The sequence below is a fragment of the Schistocerca piceifrons genome, chromosome 3 (genome assembly GCF_021461385.2).
Source record: "Schistocerca piceifrons isolate TAMUIC-IGC-003096 chromosome 3, iqSchPice1.1, whole genome shotgun sequence".
In the NCBI taxonomy this organism is placed as follows: Eukaryota; Metazoa; Arthropoda; class Insecta; order Orthoptera; family Acrididae; genus Schistocerca; species Schistocerca piceifrons.
In genome coordinates this window covers 432,185,588-432,203,748 of record NC_060140.1, presented here as the reverse complement: position 1 = coordinate 432,203,748, position 18,161 = coordinate 432,185,588, and the positions used below count along the sequence as shown (strand labels likewise).

At 40.7% G+C, this 18,161-nt stretch overlaps 1 pseudogene; it reads right to left on the bottom strand.

Annotated features, from left to right (window-relative positions):
- Window positions 1–16,341: 16,341 nt before the first annotated feature.
- Window positions 16,342–16,459, bottom strand: LOC124790811 (annotated as a pseudogene).
- Between the last annotated feature and the right edge of the window lie 1,702 nt (window positions 16,460–18,161).

Below are 18,161 nucleotides of genomic sequence, written 5' to 3'. Positions count from 1 at the left end.
ACCTTCCCTCTTCAGTCTGATGTTACTTTCTTCCCAGATTTTGATCCATGGTTTCTTGCAGCAACCGATCACACATTTTAGCAGAAATCTGCCGTAAATTCCTTTCCTCTCTTATTTAGTTCAGTACCTCTTCATTAGTTATCTGGTCTAACCGTATAACTTTCGACATTCTTTTGCAACAGTCAAACTAAAAATCTTGTCTACATGTCTTTGCTGTTTATGGTCCACGTTGTCTTTCCATAAAGGCTGTATTGCAGACACACTCTAAGTTGTAGTTTTGAGATACAGTGTGAGTTTACCAACAATTCTATCGGTTATTTCACACTCTACTGGATTGACCTATAATCTGGAGCAACACACACTAGTTGGGACATTCATACAGTTCTTAACATATACCCTAAGTAAAAAAAGAACAACGTATCACGAAGGTGTTATCAGAATGGGGACAGAAAATGGTAGATGTGATATATATGTACAGACAAATAAACGGTCACAATTTCAGAAAAAAATGGATGATTTATTCAAGAGAAAGAGCTTCACAAACAGAGCGAGTCAATACTGCGTTGGTCCACGTCTGGTCTTATGCAAGCAGTTATTCGGTTGGGCATTGGTTCATAGAGTTACTGGATGTCCCGTTGAGGCATATCGTGCCAAATTATGTCCAACTGGTGCGTTAGATCGTCAAGAGGCCCTGCCCGTAATGCTCCATACGTCTTAAATTGGGGAGAGATATGGCGAACTTACTGGAAAAGGTAGGGTTTGGCAAGCACTAAGAAACTCTCGCCGTGTGCGAGAGGACATTACCTTGCTGAAATGTAAGCCCAGAGCGGCTTGCTATGAACGGAAACGAAACAGGGCGTAGGATATCGTCGACCTATCACGATGCTATAAGGGTGCCGTGGATGACAATCAAAGGGGTCCTGCTATGAAACGAAATGGAACCACAAACCATCACTCCTAGGCGTCGGGCCGAATGTCGGGCGGCATTCAGGTTAGTATCCCACCACTGTTCGGGGTGTCTCTAGACAAGTCTTCGCTGGTCATCTGTGGTCAGTTTGAAGCGGACTCGTTACTAAGGCAATTCTGCTCCAGTCAATGAGATTCCAGGACCACAATCATAATTACATCGATTTATGTAGTTTAGTTGCTAGACTGGTCAACAAATTGAGACATTTTTTTCTGTATTTGGTTAATAAGTGAATGGAACTACCTAGGAGAACCGCGGCTATTGTGGGTCACTTTAGGTTCAAATGGCTCTGAGCACTATGGGACTTAACTGCTGAGGTCATCAGTCTCCTAGAACTTAGAACTACTTAAACCTAACTAACCTAAGGACATCACACACATCCATGCCCGAGGCAGGATTCGAACCTGCAACCGCAGCAGCAGCGCGATTCCGGACTGAAGCGCCTAGAACCGCTCGCCCACTCAGGCCGGCTCACTTTAGGGAAACTTCTGAAACAAGGTATAATTGCATGAAAGCTTTGAACAGTTGTTTTCGTGACAATGGTGAAAAACTATTTCTGACCATTACGACACATAGGAAGAAAAGATCTTCTACGACTACAGTAGTACAGATGTAGATGTACAGAGCATAAGCAATCGAACCAGACTGTGAAATACTGCACATCCCCTTATAAGAGGAAGGCAGTCCAGAAGCTCAAAAACGAAGATTAATAATTTTGCTCATAAATGGACTAATAGTTGCCATAGCAACCAATTTCTCAGTCAGCGTGAAGTTTTGACATTAATATGTCTATGATGTTCTTCTGACGTTTGAAGTATCAACGCCTGAACACATTTTCGTGTTTTTGTGTTGCAGTTACCCTTATCCAGTTTCCAGGCAAAATGCGAAGTTTTGGCTGAGTGTTGCATGTAAACAGACAGACGATAAGTGATAAGTGAATCTTTATCCGAAACGAAAATCACTCAGGTATTTTTGTAATATGACATACAGTTAGTTAATTCTATAATCCTACATATCATCCGCAAGATTTGAATCGAGATGACGGGAAACGGACCAGTGTGCAGACTATGTTAGAGTGCTATTTTGGTGTGTGTTGCTAAACACTGCTCATTCACAAATTACGAAGTAGCAAAGAGGCTTAAATGTTAGCAAAGAAACAAATTTTCATGTAACAACAGAGCAAAGATACTAAACATGCTACTAGTTTCTGGGAAAAAAAACTGGAATTTAAAAATAACAACGACCTGAAATTGAATTTGAAATTTGTTTCCTGACAGAAATTTTATTTTATATGACAAATGTTCAAAAATTACAGGCGCTACATTAACAGCTTTAGAAACGGCGAATGAAGTTTGTTCCCCGCAGCAAATAATCAAAAATTCCAGACGCTACGTATTAGTCATCTCATTGACCCATTAACAGTTGTAGAAATGGCCAATAAAGGTCTTCATTTTAGAGTCAGAACTGACGCAATTACTATTCTCCTGGTATTATGATCAGTTATCTAAGATGAATTTCATTAGTAAATGTACGTATTGTAATGTACTGGTAGCGGATTTAACTTCTTGAAGAGGAGGCTGCAAGATGACTGGGTGAACAGCACTTACTAACATTGAAAGTTTTTCTGGAATACTTTCCTTGAAATTGATAGGTTACTGCAAAAAACTATACCTGGCGACATTAATGAATGGAAATTTGTAAAATATGTCAAGTGGTTGAACAGTTTGCCTGAGTAACTAGCAAATGTGCGAAAAGGAAAAATTGCTGAAGTTAGCTGTTTGACTATGATTCTGCGGTTCAGATTTTCATCAATATATACACCAAAAATATGGAACATTTTTCCGTGTTCCGTTATTATTGTTAATGTGCTTCATTAACTGTTGATATCTCAATTTGTGGTTTCTCCTCAAGATTATCCACAGCTACTTTCGAGGAAGATAAGACTGTAAAATATTGCACTTAACAATTTGCTTTTTCTTTCTCTTTATACTACAGAAGAAACAGAAGATGAACTTGCTTTCAGTCGAATGAGTCTTACATGTGTGTAAAACGACCCACTCAGGTGAAAAGGTAAAACAATTTTTTGAAATAAAATTCATACAACAAAATAACAGAAAAAACTGTTGGGTGAAGAGTTTCAAGAAAGTTAAGGCACACTGGGCAATATGTTGAGAAGTGAGACAACGAAAGGCTCATGCATTAAATGTAAAGCGATTACGTCTATGTTAATCATAGTATTAAGCTGTGACTAATGAGCTGTTATAGTAACTGATATTGGGAGTTGAAGACACATGCTGAGCAGTCTGTTTGCAGCCAGCTGATGGAGGGAAAAAGTAAGATTTAACGTCCCGTCGACATCGCGGTCATTAGAGGTGGAGCACAAGTTCGGTCAGGGGAGGGACAGGGAAGGGAATCGGCCGTGTCCTTTCAAAGGAATCACTCGTCATTTGTCTTAAAAGATTTATTTGAGTCACGGAATTGTTAAATGTGGATGGCAGGGACATTTCAACTGCCGTCCTCCCGAAGTCGGGCCCAGTGTGCTGATCACATTCGGTACAGTAGAGACATAACAATGAAGTTGAGAGAATAGAGTTTGTTTAACCTTGTATTTCGTTACAGTGTCTACCTAAGAATGTCAAGCGTTTCATGTAAAACAATGAGTAGGGGAGTGTAGTTTAATATCCTTCCTTGGCAACTAGGTCACTTGAATGGCTGGACGCTCTGGGTCGTATCCATGGCAACACAGGTCGCAATGTGTCGCGCAGGCACGTGGCACGCTCGTTTACCAGACGAGCTCGACTCGGCGCAGACACGTGTCGGACCCCTGGTGAACTTACGTTCTTGTAACGCAGCGTCATTTATAAGGACGTGAGCTGGCTTCTCACAATTGCTGGTAGAAATTCCTTTACAGTACCATCACATAAATGACCGATGTATACGCAAAAGGTACAATGTATGTTGAAACATAAAATTAACATAAGCAGTGTTTTAATTTCTAAGCATTGTCGTCATCCATCTGAAGAGAACCATGCGAAGTGTTTAGTATTTGCCGAGAATCAGTTGATTGTCCATCACCTGCACAACTAGTTTACTAGATACTTTATCCAACCAGTCCTCTAAGGCAATATTAAGTTGACTTAGTAATAAATCAAATTCATACATCATACTGCCGGGAACACAAATTAGCGAAACTATTTATTCCATGATATTTACAACAAGAGAGCTCAAATATGAAAACAACGAACTACTACAGGATATCAGCAAAGAAAAACATAGTTGCTCCCAACACACACACAAGTTAACGAGAGAGAGACAAAAATTTGCTTCCTGCTTGTCAGTACTTACCGCATTGACACTGAACTTCCCCACGTTAATGAGCTCATGAATACAGTGGTACCTCACGTGGATGTGTGCAATTCGTGCGTGATATAAATCGGTGTTACTCAGTACAACGGCACATCTATTACCACAGAAGACAGTTATTGGTTTGTCATTGTGTTTGACATATAATTCACAGAGAAGGCACATTGATACTTGCGTTAAAGTTGTTAGGACAGTGTATTCAGCTTTTGAGGTAGATAATCTACCGTTTGTTGCTATTTGAATTGCAACAAATTTCTGCCAAGCTAACTGTAAAATATGTAACATCAATGATCGCAGTTGATCGAGGTATAATGCATAATTGATATCGCGGGAGCCTTTAATTTTTGTTGTTCCACTTTTTCGGAATCTTAGTCATATGTTGCTGTAGCTCATAATTCATTTGGCTGTTTCCCACTGGATTTTTCAGTAATTGAAATTATATTTACTTACACCACTTATGGCAAGTGCTGTGCCATGAGCCAAATCTAGCAATGAACGACGGCTTGCTGATAAGGAATACACTCTAGTACAAGTTCTTCCTCGTCTGCCAGTTTTTCTTCGAATTTTTGTAGCTTCAATCCAGATTTGAGTAGATGTGTAACCGAACTATAATCGTCCATGCCACATATCTTGAGAATGTTCGTTGCATACTTGCGTTGATCGATATTAATCGTTCCTTGTTTTCTGCGTTGTTTTACTCTCATCCAAAACACCAACTCAGTTCACCAAGCTCTTTCATCTTAATTGATTCATTAATTCTTTCCTCACTTCTTTATTCAATTCTTTCTATTCTGTTCAATTATCTTCGAGAAGTAATGACGTTGTCTACACAAACGGTCACAGTAAATGTATTTTACTTCTCAATTCTTTAGTAAGTGCATTGGATCACATTCTACCTTCCTTAGGCTTGTTTTAGGCGGTGTTATATCTAATTTCTGATGCCAAACGCATGTAGCCTGTTTTAGACAGTAAATTGCCTTCTTTAGTTTGTAAACCTTTGTCCCCCCCCCCACTTCTTCACGTAGCATTCGAGTCGACGAATGGAAACTTCCTCGTCGCGATTACAATGTAGGAACGCGGTTCGAACATCTAGATTTAATTCATCTACTAAAGCTAACATGGTACGAAGTGAAGAATGGTGAACAACAGGCGAGAATGTTTATCAAAATCTACTCCTGGTATCTGGATTTAACATTTTCTGACGAAACTAGCATGATAAAGTTCAGTTTCACCTTTTGACTTTTCTTTGGGTTTGAATATCACTTCGAGTTGATTTCCTTTCTGCCTATCGGTAAATTTGTCAGAGACGAAGAATCGTTTCCAAGTAATGACTTATATTTATCATATAAGGCTTCCTTTCATTTTTCACAGTCATCGCGACTCATTGCGTCTTTTGCAAAACAAGCAAAAAAATCATTTAATCTGAGAGGATGATTTTCTAGTTTGATTGATTGATCAGTGTCCCTACCGACGTTGCCGTTCACTGCCTGCTCAGAGTCACTTTGTATCATTTCAGGATGAACTGCAATTCTGTCAACATCAGCAAGATATGCTGGTCCCACTGTTTTTCCAACGATGTTATGTAATGCTGCTGGCTGAGCGCTGCCTGTACCACTATCGTCAATCGTATAACCGCCCGATATGTTGTTCCCATAGCTGTATTTTGAATTTACGATGAACTGCAATCAGGGACCTTTACAAATGTCTCTGTCGAATTTGGATCAACAAGTCGGTTCGCATTAGGGTCTTCACAATATCTACCAGAGGTAAGTTCTTAGATTTTGTCTTTTAACTTGGTTCGTTTTTCTTTCAGAACTTGTAGACATGGTCCACATTGGAAGATTTTTTAAGAGATCCACACTTATTCGACGACAGCTCCATAATTCTTCAGGAGTAACATTTTGAACAGCTTTTGTTGGAGGTAGATTCTTGAGATAAAGCGCTGCCTCCACGGCCTCAGCTCAAGACCGTTTGTTTAGTCTTGCGGCTCTGAACTCTGGTCTTACCATTTCAGTATCATCGATTCAGGTGCCCCGCAACTCCGTTTTATTCTGGGGTGAAAGGAATCATTGTCTCATGTCGATTTCCTTTCGTCATTAGGAATGACTTCATGCGCTGATCAACAAACTCGTTTCCATTACATGTAAAAAGTAATTTAACTTTTCGACCAGCTTCATCTCCAACTCGTCCTTTAAACTTATTGAGAGTATCGAGAACTTCTTTTTTTGGTTTAGCATGTAACAAAAGTATTTTCTTTACTTATCAGCTGCAAAATTGAAAAGATAACGAATTCCTCCCCACAAAGTCATGTTCATTCGTCCACATACGTTGGAATGTACTACATCACGCAGTTCTTTTGCTCTTTTACGTGATGTTTAAGGAAAAGATTGTTGAGATTATTTTCCTTTTATGCAGTAGGTATACGGATTTAAACTGACATAGTTTTTTTCTTTTATAACGGCAGAGTTACATGATTCAGTGCCCCAATCTCCGACGACATAACCAGCTTCTTTAGGACTCTATTAAACGATGTTATCTGAGTACCGAAGGCATCACAGTAATTAATAGTTACCTACTTATTCTCATTATGACGGGCAACTTCAAAATCAATGTTGTCCTCTGCGGCTGTCTCAAGACGGTTGTTAACCTTCTGTAACTGTGGTAGATCAGAAATTGTTAAACTAGTTTCTTTTGTCCGTCATGTGTCGCATACATCTGGAATCCACTTACCAGCCATCAACATGATATCAAGAAGCAGAAAGAGTAATCAATGTATTTTAATTTTCAGTTTTCACGTCGTTCTCACGATTTAAAGATTTTTTGATTTCTTCTTAGTTATATACTCGCACTAGATTAATTTTGGACCGCTCTATCGAATGGGCACACGAAATTCCGCTTTAAAAATCATTTTGTTTTTAACGGGAAACAAATTGACGTCCAAACTGGACGCCGCTTGAAAGACTTGATGAGCAGTCTTTGTTTGGGCTGACTGCAGATGCACACTGAAGATAGGACATTACAAATACCTGACGAAACACCAGAGAAAAATCGCCTGATGTCTCTTAGGACAGACACCCTGTTTATGACCTGACTGAGTCCACGGGCAAACGTGGCAGAAGCGTATTGTTTCGTGATGCCGTTGTGAATTTGCTAATGGACATTGCAGTTAATGTAATTTTAAGAGGAGATTTTAACTGTTTTTAAACGACAAGATTAGATTTAACTGGCACATGGATACACCCCCGCTCTTGCTCCGTAGATTGTACGTGTATCAGTAGCCCCTCGACAAGCAAGCTAGGCAGAATTTACATTAGGACAGCGTTTCTACGTATTGTAATTGACTGCGAGTATAGCTAATTAACTTTCTGGGCCACTGAGACTGCCACATCACGGCTCTCTACATCAAACAACAGTGCTTGCTGGGACGCGGAGCCTGGAAATAAAACCTGTCGCTCCTGGATGACGGGGAACTGCACAAAGAGGTCACAGAGACATGGGCACGACGCACACGGAGCCAATAGAGGTAGCCAAGGCGTGGTATCTGGTGGATTCAAGCTGAAAAACTGCAAATATGTAAGAAAAATCTTAGTTTGTTGGAACAAAGACCTACGGGCGGGAGTAGACGCTAAAATTCTATTTCTGAAGTCTACGCAACTGTACCATCACCTAACAGATTAAGTCGCTAATATTCTTTGAATAAAACGCTCCAAAACGAAAATTACTGGTCTGGTTCTGCAGTCTTTGGAAGAAGACAAAGAGTGAGGCGTCTCGCAACTGATATCGTCCAAGAAAATATTTCGGCACAGTCCGTGGCGCGGGAAGCAAAAGCAGGCAAGCAGAAGATTCTTCAACACCTTTGAGACGACCAAGGAAATAACTACGATGATGAAAGTGCAATCAAGCGGCATGTTATGCGGTACTACACGGATCTCTATTCTGAAAAAGCGTCAGATTTGACCATGAAATACGCTTTCCTCTCCAATATAAACCAACAATTAATCCTGAGGCTAACGAAGAGCTTGTGAAGAAAAAGCACGTCTCTGACGAAGATATAAAAATAATAATTATGGGATTACTATGAAAAAGACCTACTGCATTAGGTGGCTTACCAGTGGACTTTTACTGCGCTTTTGAAACGTTATTGGACATGAACTAATGACTATGTAAACTGACCTGTAGGAAGACAATGACTTTCCGAAAAAATTGAATGAAGTCATGGTCGTGCTTATCCCAAGAAAGTCACACAGCTCCAGATGGAATATTTTCAACCGATTGCTCTCCTCAACTTTGACTTGGAAATTTCAATTCGCGTCTCAAACACCAAAATGGAGCCTCTCTTCAAGACGATACTTGAACCAAATCAAAAGGGAGGTAACACAGGAAGGTCAATGACGAACTCTTGTGTGAATATAGATACATTTTATATTCAACTTGGTTACGAAAATGTCAAATTGCACGGATAATTTTAGGGTTCAACAAAGCTCTGACAGGATCAACGCAAATTTTTATAAAAACTAACTTTTATGCGAATGTAGGTACATTTTGTATTTAACTTGGTTACGCAAATGTGAAATTTCCCTGATGCTTTCAGAGTTCAACAAAGCTTTTGACAGGATCAGAGACAAGTTTTTATTCAATGTGACGCGTAGAATGAGTTAGTTTCTCCCATTTGATAGAAAAAAGCGTAGTCGTAATACACTCCAGAATAAAGGTCAATGGTCAGTTAAAAGGCCCTGCGTGTATCAGTAAGTCTGTTAAACAAGGGTGACCTTTATCTGTGACTGTGTAGCATAGCCGTGGACCCGCTTCTTTTATATCTGTACGTAAATATAAAAGGTTTACTAGTTTTTAACATCAAACGGTATTGCAAGTCGGATAATCGTTTCTATAAATACGAAGCTAGAAACTGAAACAATTCTGCAGTGGGAAGTTAAACTAGCATAAATCCAAGATTATGTCCACAGGGCCCCCCAGTGATAATAAGCAGCATCCTAATTACAGTGAACTGATAAGATAAACCAGTTATGTATTATCTTAACACCGAATCGGCATGACATGACTGAATTAAATTGGGAGCTTAAGGTCAGTGCTTTGGAAGTAACGCTGAAAGAACACACAAACCGGTCACTGAATCGTTTGCAAGGAGGGCTGTTTGTTAATTCTTATATCCTCAGCAAGAAGTATCACTTGCCGCCGGTGCTGCCAGTTCCATCTGGTATCGTACGCAAAATGTTGATGGCCGCGTACTGGTATACATGGAGAGGCAACATTTTCAGAGTCTCACTTCAGACGAAGACTTTGGCTCGTGGCGATGGCGGTTTGGGTGTTGTGTGGACGCCCCTTTACGGTGTACTGCAGTGTTTATAAACCGAACTTTTAAAATACAGCAGCATGAGCTCTTAGGCGGAACCAAAAGGCTGTTCACTATTTTAACCCCAAAAGACTGCATGGAACCAGTTAACGTGGGACACAGTAACGCCCGACTAGAATATGTACGTAGATATTATATGGAAATGAATTACCTCCAAGAAGCACTTCATCGCTATGCCACTTCCAAGATATGCATCTCACTGAATAGAGGCAAAGGCAAAACGCTATGGATCTGAAACATTCAACAAATCATCATCATCATCATTTAAGACTGATTATGCCTTTCAGCGTTCAGTCTGGAGCATAGCCCCCCTTATACAGTTCCTCCATGATCCCCTATTCAGTGCTAACATTGGTGCCTCTTCTGATGTTAAGCCTATTACTTCAAAATCATTCTTAACCGAATCCAGGTACCTTCTCCTCGGTCTGCCCCGACTCCTCCTACCCTCTACTGCTGAATCCATGAGTCTCTTGGGTAACCTTGCTTCTCCCATGCGTGTAACATGACCCCACCATCTAAGCCTGTTCGCCCTGACTGCTACATCTATAGAGTTCATTCCCAGTTTTTCTTTGATTTCCTCATTGTAGACACCCTCCTGCCATTGTTCCCATCTACTAGTACCTGCAATCATCCTAGCTACTTTCATATCCGTAACCTCAACCTTGTTGATAAGGTAACCTGAATCCACACAGCTTTCGCTCCCGTACAACAAAGTTGGTCGAAAGATTGAACGGTGCACAGATAACTTAGTCTTGGCAATGACTTCCTTCTTGTAGAAGAGAGTAGATCGTAGCTGAGCGCTCACTGCATTAGCTTTGCTACACCTCGCTTCCAGTTCTTTCACAATGTTGCCATCCTGTGAGAATATGCATCCTAAGTACTTGCAACCGTCCACCTGTTCTAACTTTGTCCCTCCTATTTGGCACTCAATCCGTTTATACTTCTTTCCCACTGACATTACTTCCGTTTTTGAGATGCTAATCTTCATACCGTAGTCCTTACATTTCTGATCTAGCTCTGAAATATTACTTTGCAAACTTTCAATCGAATCTGCCATCACAACTAAGTCATCTGCATATGCAAGACTGCTTATTTTGTGTTCACATATCTTAATCTCACCCAGCCAGTCTATTGTTTTCAACATATGATCCATAAATAATATGAACAACAGTGGGGACAGGTTGCAGCCTTGCCTTACCCCTGAAACTACTCTGAACCATGAACTCAATTTACCGTCAACTCTAACTGCTGCCTGACTATCCATGTAAAGACCTTTAATTGCTTGCAAAAGTGTGCCTCCTATTCCATAATCTTGTAGAACAGACAATAACTTCCTCCTAGGAACCCGGTCATATGCCATTTCTAGATCTATAAAGCATAGATACAATTCCCTGTTCCACTCATAACACTTCTCCATTATTTGCCGTAAGCTAAAGATCTGGTCCTGACAACCTCTAAGAGGCCTAAACCCACACTGATTTTCATCCAATTGGTTCTCAACTAATACTCGCACTTTCCTTTCAACAATACCTGAGAAGATTTTACCCACAACGCTGATTAAAGAGATACCTCTATAGTTGTTACAATCTTTTCTGTTTCCATGTTTAAAGATTGGTGTGATTACTGCTTTTGTCCAGTCTGATGGAACCTGTCCCGACTCCCAGGCCATTTCAATTATCCTGTGTAGCCATTTAAGACCTGACATTCCACTGTATTTGATGAGTTCCGACTTAATTTCATCCACCCCAGCCGCTTTATTGCACTGCAATCTATTGACCATTTTTTCCACTTCCTCAAATGTGATCCTATTTCCATCATCATTCCTATCCCATTCTACCACGAAATCTGAAACATTACTGATCGCATTTTCACCTACATTGAGCAACTCTTCAAAATATTCCCTCCATCTGCCCAAGGCATCCACAGGATTCACCAGCAGTTTTCCTGACCTGTCCAAAATATTTGTCATTTCCTTCTTACCTCCCTTTCGAAGACTGCTAATTACACTCCAGAATGGTTTTCCAGCAGCTTGACCCATAGTCTCCAACCTGTTTCCAAAGTCTTCCCACGATTTCTTCTTGGATGCTGCAATTATCTGTTTGGCTTTGTTTCTTTCTTCAACATAACTTTCTCTGTCTACCTGGGTTCTGGTTTGTAGCCATTTTTGATAGGCCTTCTTTTTCCTTTTACAGGCTGCCTTGACTGTATCATTCCACCAAGCTGTTTGCTTCATCCTACTTTTACACACTACTGTTCCAAGACATTCTTTAGCCATTTCTAGTACTGTGTCCCTGTACCTTGTCCATTCCTTTTCCAATGACTGTAATTGACTACATTCAACTAACTGGTACCTTTCTGAGATCGCTGTTATGTACTTGTGCCTGATTTCCTTATCCTGAAGTTTCTCCACTCTTATCCTCCTACATATGGACCTGACCTCCTGCACTTTCGGCCTCACAATCCCAATTTCACTGCAGATTAAATAATGATCAGTGTCATCAAAGAATCCCCTGAATACACGTGTGTCCCTCACAGCCTTCCTGAATTCCTGATCTGTTATTATATAGTCAATGACAGATCTGGTTCCCCTGCCTTCCCAAGTATACCGGTGAATGTTCTTATGTTTAAAAAAGGAGTTTGTGATTACTAAGCCCATACTGGCACAGAAATCCAAGAGTTGTTTCCGTTCCTGTTGGCCTCCATATCCTCTCCAAATTTACCCATAACCTTTTCATACCCTTCTGTTCGATTTCCAATCCTGGCGTTAAAATCACCCATGAGCAGAACACTGTCCTTGTCCTTTACTCTAACAACTACATCACTGAGTGCCTCATAAAAACTATCCATCTTATCTTGATCTGTCCCTTCACAATGCGAATATTCTGACACAATCCTAATTTTCTTGCTAGACACTGTCAAATCTATCCACATCAGTCGTTCGTTTACATACCTTATTGCAACTACGCTGGGTTCCATTTCTTTCCTGATGTAAAGCCCTACATCCCATTGTGCTATTCCTGCTTTGAATCCTGACAGGTAGACCTTGTATTCTCCCACTTCCTCTTCTTTCTCACCCCTTACCCGAATGTCACTAACAGCTAAAACGTCCAGCCCCATCTTACTTGCAGCCTCTGCCAGCTCTACCTTCTTCCCAGAGTAGCCCCCATTGATATTAATAGCTCCCCATCTCATTACCATTTGTTTGCCAAGTCGTATCTTTGGAGTCCCTGGTTTGTCAGTTAGAGGTGGGACTCCGTCACCTCCAAAGGTCCGAGGCATTTTGCTCTGATTGTTGCCAGCATCATATTTAAAGTACCAGGGAAGCAGGTTGCTAGCCTTACTTGCCCCGAGTCCCATTGGGTTTTACCCCTAACGGCTGAGGGACTAACTGGTGGATTTGGTAGTCTTTGCCGTATGAGCACAAAGGTGACCACGACTCAGAATATGTCCGAGATGCCCAGCCTTATTCCAAAGTAACTGGTATCCCGACTGTCGGGACCACTTACTTGGCCACTCATACGTTGCCCGTGGTTCATGAACTAGGACATGACTACAGGAACCCACACCATGAACCACACAATCAACAAAGAGTTAGAAAAATATTTGGAAGAACATAAGCTACTATATCCTCACGTCAGACTTAAAACCTGGTATGGTATGACATGTCAGTGAGAAAGTTCCAACGGAAGAAGAATTGTGCAAGATTTAACTGAAACGTGACCCATACTGCGGCTACTGCCCACTGGTAGATGCGCTAGCACTTTCCATTGTTTGCAGAGATCGCACTAAGATCTGGCATTGGACACGAAAGGAACTAGCTGTTATCAACAGAATGTTGGAAGTCACATCACTGTGACTTATGCAACTACACTGCCCCCCCGAGCGCTCCATACTGAACTGTCAAAAGTTGCAATTTATTTTGAACGCACTATAGCTCAAGTATTAAAAAAAATTGCTCTGAAAAGAAATTTAAATAGTTATGCTGTTGATCTCTGTCCCTGTTGACTAATGAGTTTGGCTGCAGTTGTTCTAGAGAAAGCAGAGAAAACCGAGGAACCGACAGATGGCACGCATAGCTGTGTTTTACTGAAAATATAGGAGAAAGAACTCAATTTTGGTTTTTAAATCACACTCCTTCTTTATTATGCTTTCTTTCTATAGCAATGTACAATGTAGGAAGTTTTGCAGAAATACAAATAGAAGTGAAGCTAAACTTCTTTTTCGATTTCAAGCAGAATACACTTTTGCGATTATCTTTTGTTATTCGCTTCCAGACATTATTTCAAAAAATGAGTAACAATACCGTTTAAGCACCAGTCAGAAAAATAAAATCAAACAGATAAAGATGATGTTACATCGTGGCAGTGCGCGGTTTTCTTTTCTTGGCCGGCCAGTGTGGCCGAGCGGTTCTAGGCGCTACAGTCTGGAACCACGCGACCGCTCCGGTCGCAGGTTCGAATCCTGCCTCGGGCATGGATGTGTGTGATGTCCTTAGGTTAGTTAGGTTTAAGTAGTTCTAAGTTCTAGGGGACTGATGACCTCAGATGTTAAGTCCCATAGTGCTCAGAGCCATTTGAAACATTTTTTCTTTTCTTGTGCAAATAATGTCTTTATATTTTATTAGGAAACAAATGACAGAATAAATTATTTTTCCACATTGCATTGCATTGAATCAGTTCAGTAGCAAAGAAGAAAATTTTTAAATTTTCCTTTCGTGTAGCTGGCCATAGCTGCCCACAAAGACGTATATAAATAGATATTCAGTTTTTTTTACTAGGCTCTGACTTTCATGACACTATGGCCTGGTGCCGATTTAAAATGGGGAATCGCAGGACCTGGTCTCACAATAGAATCAAATGTATGTAGTAACACAAACCTGCTTGCTTCAGTGAAGGAAAAGGAGAAGACAGTAAAAAATGATATAGCTTTATCGAGGTAAACATATCAGTACTATGATTATCATTTTGTTGAGCTTTTTTAGTTTTTTCTGTCGCTGAGAACGATGTGTGGCAGCTTTATAACTACTCTTTAGTTGCGCGCCCTGACGACGAGCTACAGAATATTAAAATTTACGCGACCGTCTGCGATTTGCGTTACAATAAGAAAAATGGAGCTCGCAGTGGCTTCGAAAGTTTACTATTAATTGTAAGCACAGATTAAAGCTTAAGTATTCCAATTTTTTTGCAATGGAGCTGTAGCGCAGTTTTGGTAAGTAGGAAGCTACCCCATATAAAAAGATGGCAGTCGGACCTAACTGTTACAGGTAGTCAGTTATTAACGCTGCTATATCGGCAAAAGCTTCAATAATAATCCTTTGTATATAGTCAGTTGCGCTCATTTACACTCTAGTAAAGAAAATGCCTCGGAGAAAAATAGAAACAAGGAATATAGAGAACGGCTTATGGACAAGGACTTACAATTTGGAACTTGGAACATTAGGACTTTGGCAACACGTGGAGCTCTCAATATTCCGTCAGAAGAACTCACAGATATGAAATGGATCTTGTACCTCTGCAAGAAATTGGATATCCAGGGACAAGAAAACTGGAAACGGACAGGCACATTATATACTGCAGTGGATCGGAAAATGGAAAGTTCAAAATGGAGTAGGTTTTATGGTCAGCAAAAGTTTAGCAGCGGCAGTAATTGATTTCCAATCGATTGGTGATAGAATAGCTGTCAGGAGATTAAAAGGTAGATTCACAACTGTAACAATAGTTAACACTATATGCTCTGATCAAGGAACCGGAGGACGAATAGAAAAACAGTTTTTATGAAATTCTCGAAGAGGTAATTAGTAAGATATCAGGGTATAATGTGAAGCTCATTGTGGGATATGCCAATGCTAAAGTTGGAAGGGACATCATCTGGAAAGGATTAAGTGGGATTGAAAGCCTACATGTTGAAAGTAATGATAATGTAGTGAGACTACCTAAGGGTTATGAGCACACACTTTCCTCGGAAGGACATTCACTGGGTGACTTGGGTATCACCTGATGGAAGAACAAATAAACAAATAGACTATGTCCTGGTAGATCAAAGACATAAAGGCAGTATAATGAGTGTAAAAACCACATGGGGACACAAGGCAGGCACAGACCATCATCTAGTCGTAGCAGAGGTACGCCAAAGAACATCCATAGAAAAGCCAAGGGGCAAAGACCATAGCCTTGACATAGACAGATTGAAAGGTAATGGCAAAGCACTGGAGTTTGTCATTAAGCTGCAAAACAAATTTGATGTTCTAACAATCGAAGAGAATCTTGACATTGAAGACCACAATCACTAGATGTATGCGGAAAAAGAAAAGCAAGGAAGAAAAATCCACGGTTTTTAGAAGAATATGAGCAAAAAGTGAATGAAAGAAAAGCAGCGAAAGAAAATACCTACAGGGAAATTCCAACGAATGTAAAGAAGCTTATGAAAATGTTAATAAAAGAAGCACTCCATCTTCACGCCACGAGAGGCCAACCGGGACCATCCGACCGCGTGTCATCCTCGGTGGAGGATGCGGATAGGAGGGGCGTGGGGTCAGCACACCGCTCTCCCGGTCGTAAGATAGTATTCTTGACCGAAGCCGCTACTATTCGGCCGAGTAGCTCCTCAATTGGCATCATGAGGTTGAGTGCACCCCGAAAAATGGCAACAGCGCATGGCGGCCCGGATGGTCACCCATCCAAGTGCCGACCACGCCCGACAGCGCTTAACTTCGGTGATCTCACGGGAACCGGTATATCCACTGCGACAAGGCCGTTGCCCTATGAAATTGTTAATGGAGAAATTAAAAATATTCTCAGATGGAAAAACAGAGAACATGTGGATAGTTTAATCAAAAGAGCAGAGGAGGATAAAAGTGCAGGGAATGCAAGAAATTTTTACAGATCAATCAGATTTTTCAGAAACAGATATATACCACGGATGTATAGAATTAAAGATAAAGGTGGCAATACAGTTCTGAAGAGATCCAATGGTACGGAAATTTGGAGAGAATATTTCGAGGAGCTTCTAAATGTTGAAGACAGAAGTGCAGAAATGGAGCAACAATATCATTATTAGAATGTAGATGTCTTCGTGGAACCGCCGATAGTGAAAGAGACAATAGACTCAATCAAAATACTAAAAAACAACAAAGCTCCAGGGAGAGATGGCATAAAAGTTGAATTGTGTAATAAGGGAGGAATAAAAATTGCAAAACAAGTACACAAATTTGTTACGAACATCTGGAATGAAGAAAGAATGCCAGAGGAGAGGGCAGAAGCGATAATAATGCCAATTCATAAAAAGGGCGACAAACAGCAAATCAGGAACTACAGTGGCAACTCATTAATTAGCACTGCCTATAAAGTGTTCGCCAAGATCCTCTAGAGAAAATTAGAACCATATATAAAGAGATAGTAAATGAGAAAGAAGCGAGATTTATGAAGAACCGCTCAACTTCTGACGAGATATTTATACAGAAAGAAGCCATATCCAAATATCGGGCGTGTAACAAAACAACGGCAATACTATTTGTTGATTTTAGAAAGCATATGACAGTATATGCAAAGAATAGTTGTGCGAGAAAATGCAGATATTCGAAATATCGAAGAAGATCATAAATCTTGTGAATTTGAAAGGCTCGAAAGGGGTAATGAAAATGGATGGAGAATACTCCAAGGCGTTTGACATAAAAACATACGTCAGGCAAAGAGTTGGAATATCACCCCTCTCGTTCAACATTGTAAGACAGCAAGCACTGGACGCAGCAAGTGAAGTAGAAGAGAGAATTAAAATAGGAAGAAAAATAAATGAACTGGCCTTTGCAGATGACGTAGCACTAATCGCTGAAAATCCGGAGGACCTTAAAATTCTTGGCAAAAAGACCCTTTCAAAAAGCAAAGAAAGCTAGATTAGAAGTAAATGATGAAAAAACAAAATCTATGAGAGTAGCAAGAAATTACGTAAGAAAAGATCGGGAAACTCTGCAGATCGATAACCACTAGTTTGAAGAAGTAGATGAGTTTAAATACCTGGGGGTAGTAGTAAACAACAAAAACGACGAGAAGCAAGGAACAGAGGTGAGGATCAAAGCTGCATCCAGAGCATCATATTCACTCAACAAATTCTCTCTTTCCAAGCATTTATCTCGACTTGCGGGGTCTACTTTGAAGGGGTGGCTGGATGCCCTTCCTGTCACCACCCCACACCGCCCGGGATGGAAATAGTGTACCCCAGCTGTCTGCGTCAAGTGTAAATCATGAAATAGTGCGAATGTGTTTCAGATATCTGTGAGTCGTGTAACTGAGGCAGGACGTGGGGACCAGCCTGGTACTCACCTAGCGGGATGTGGAAAACCGCCTAGAAACCACATCCAGGCTGGCCGGCACACCGGTCCTCGTCGTTAATCTGCTTGGCTGATTCGATCCGGGGCCGGTGCGCCTATCCGAGTCCAGGAAGCAGCACGTTAGCGCTCTTGGCTAC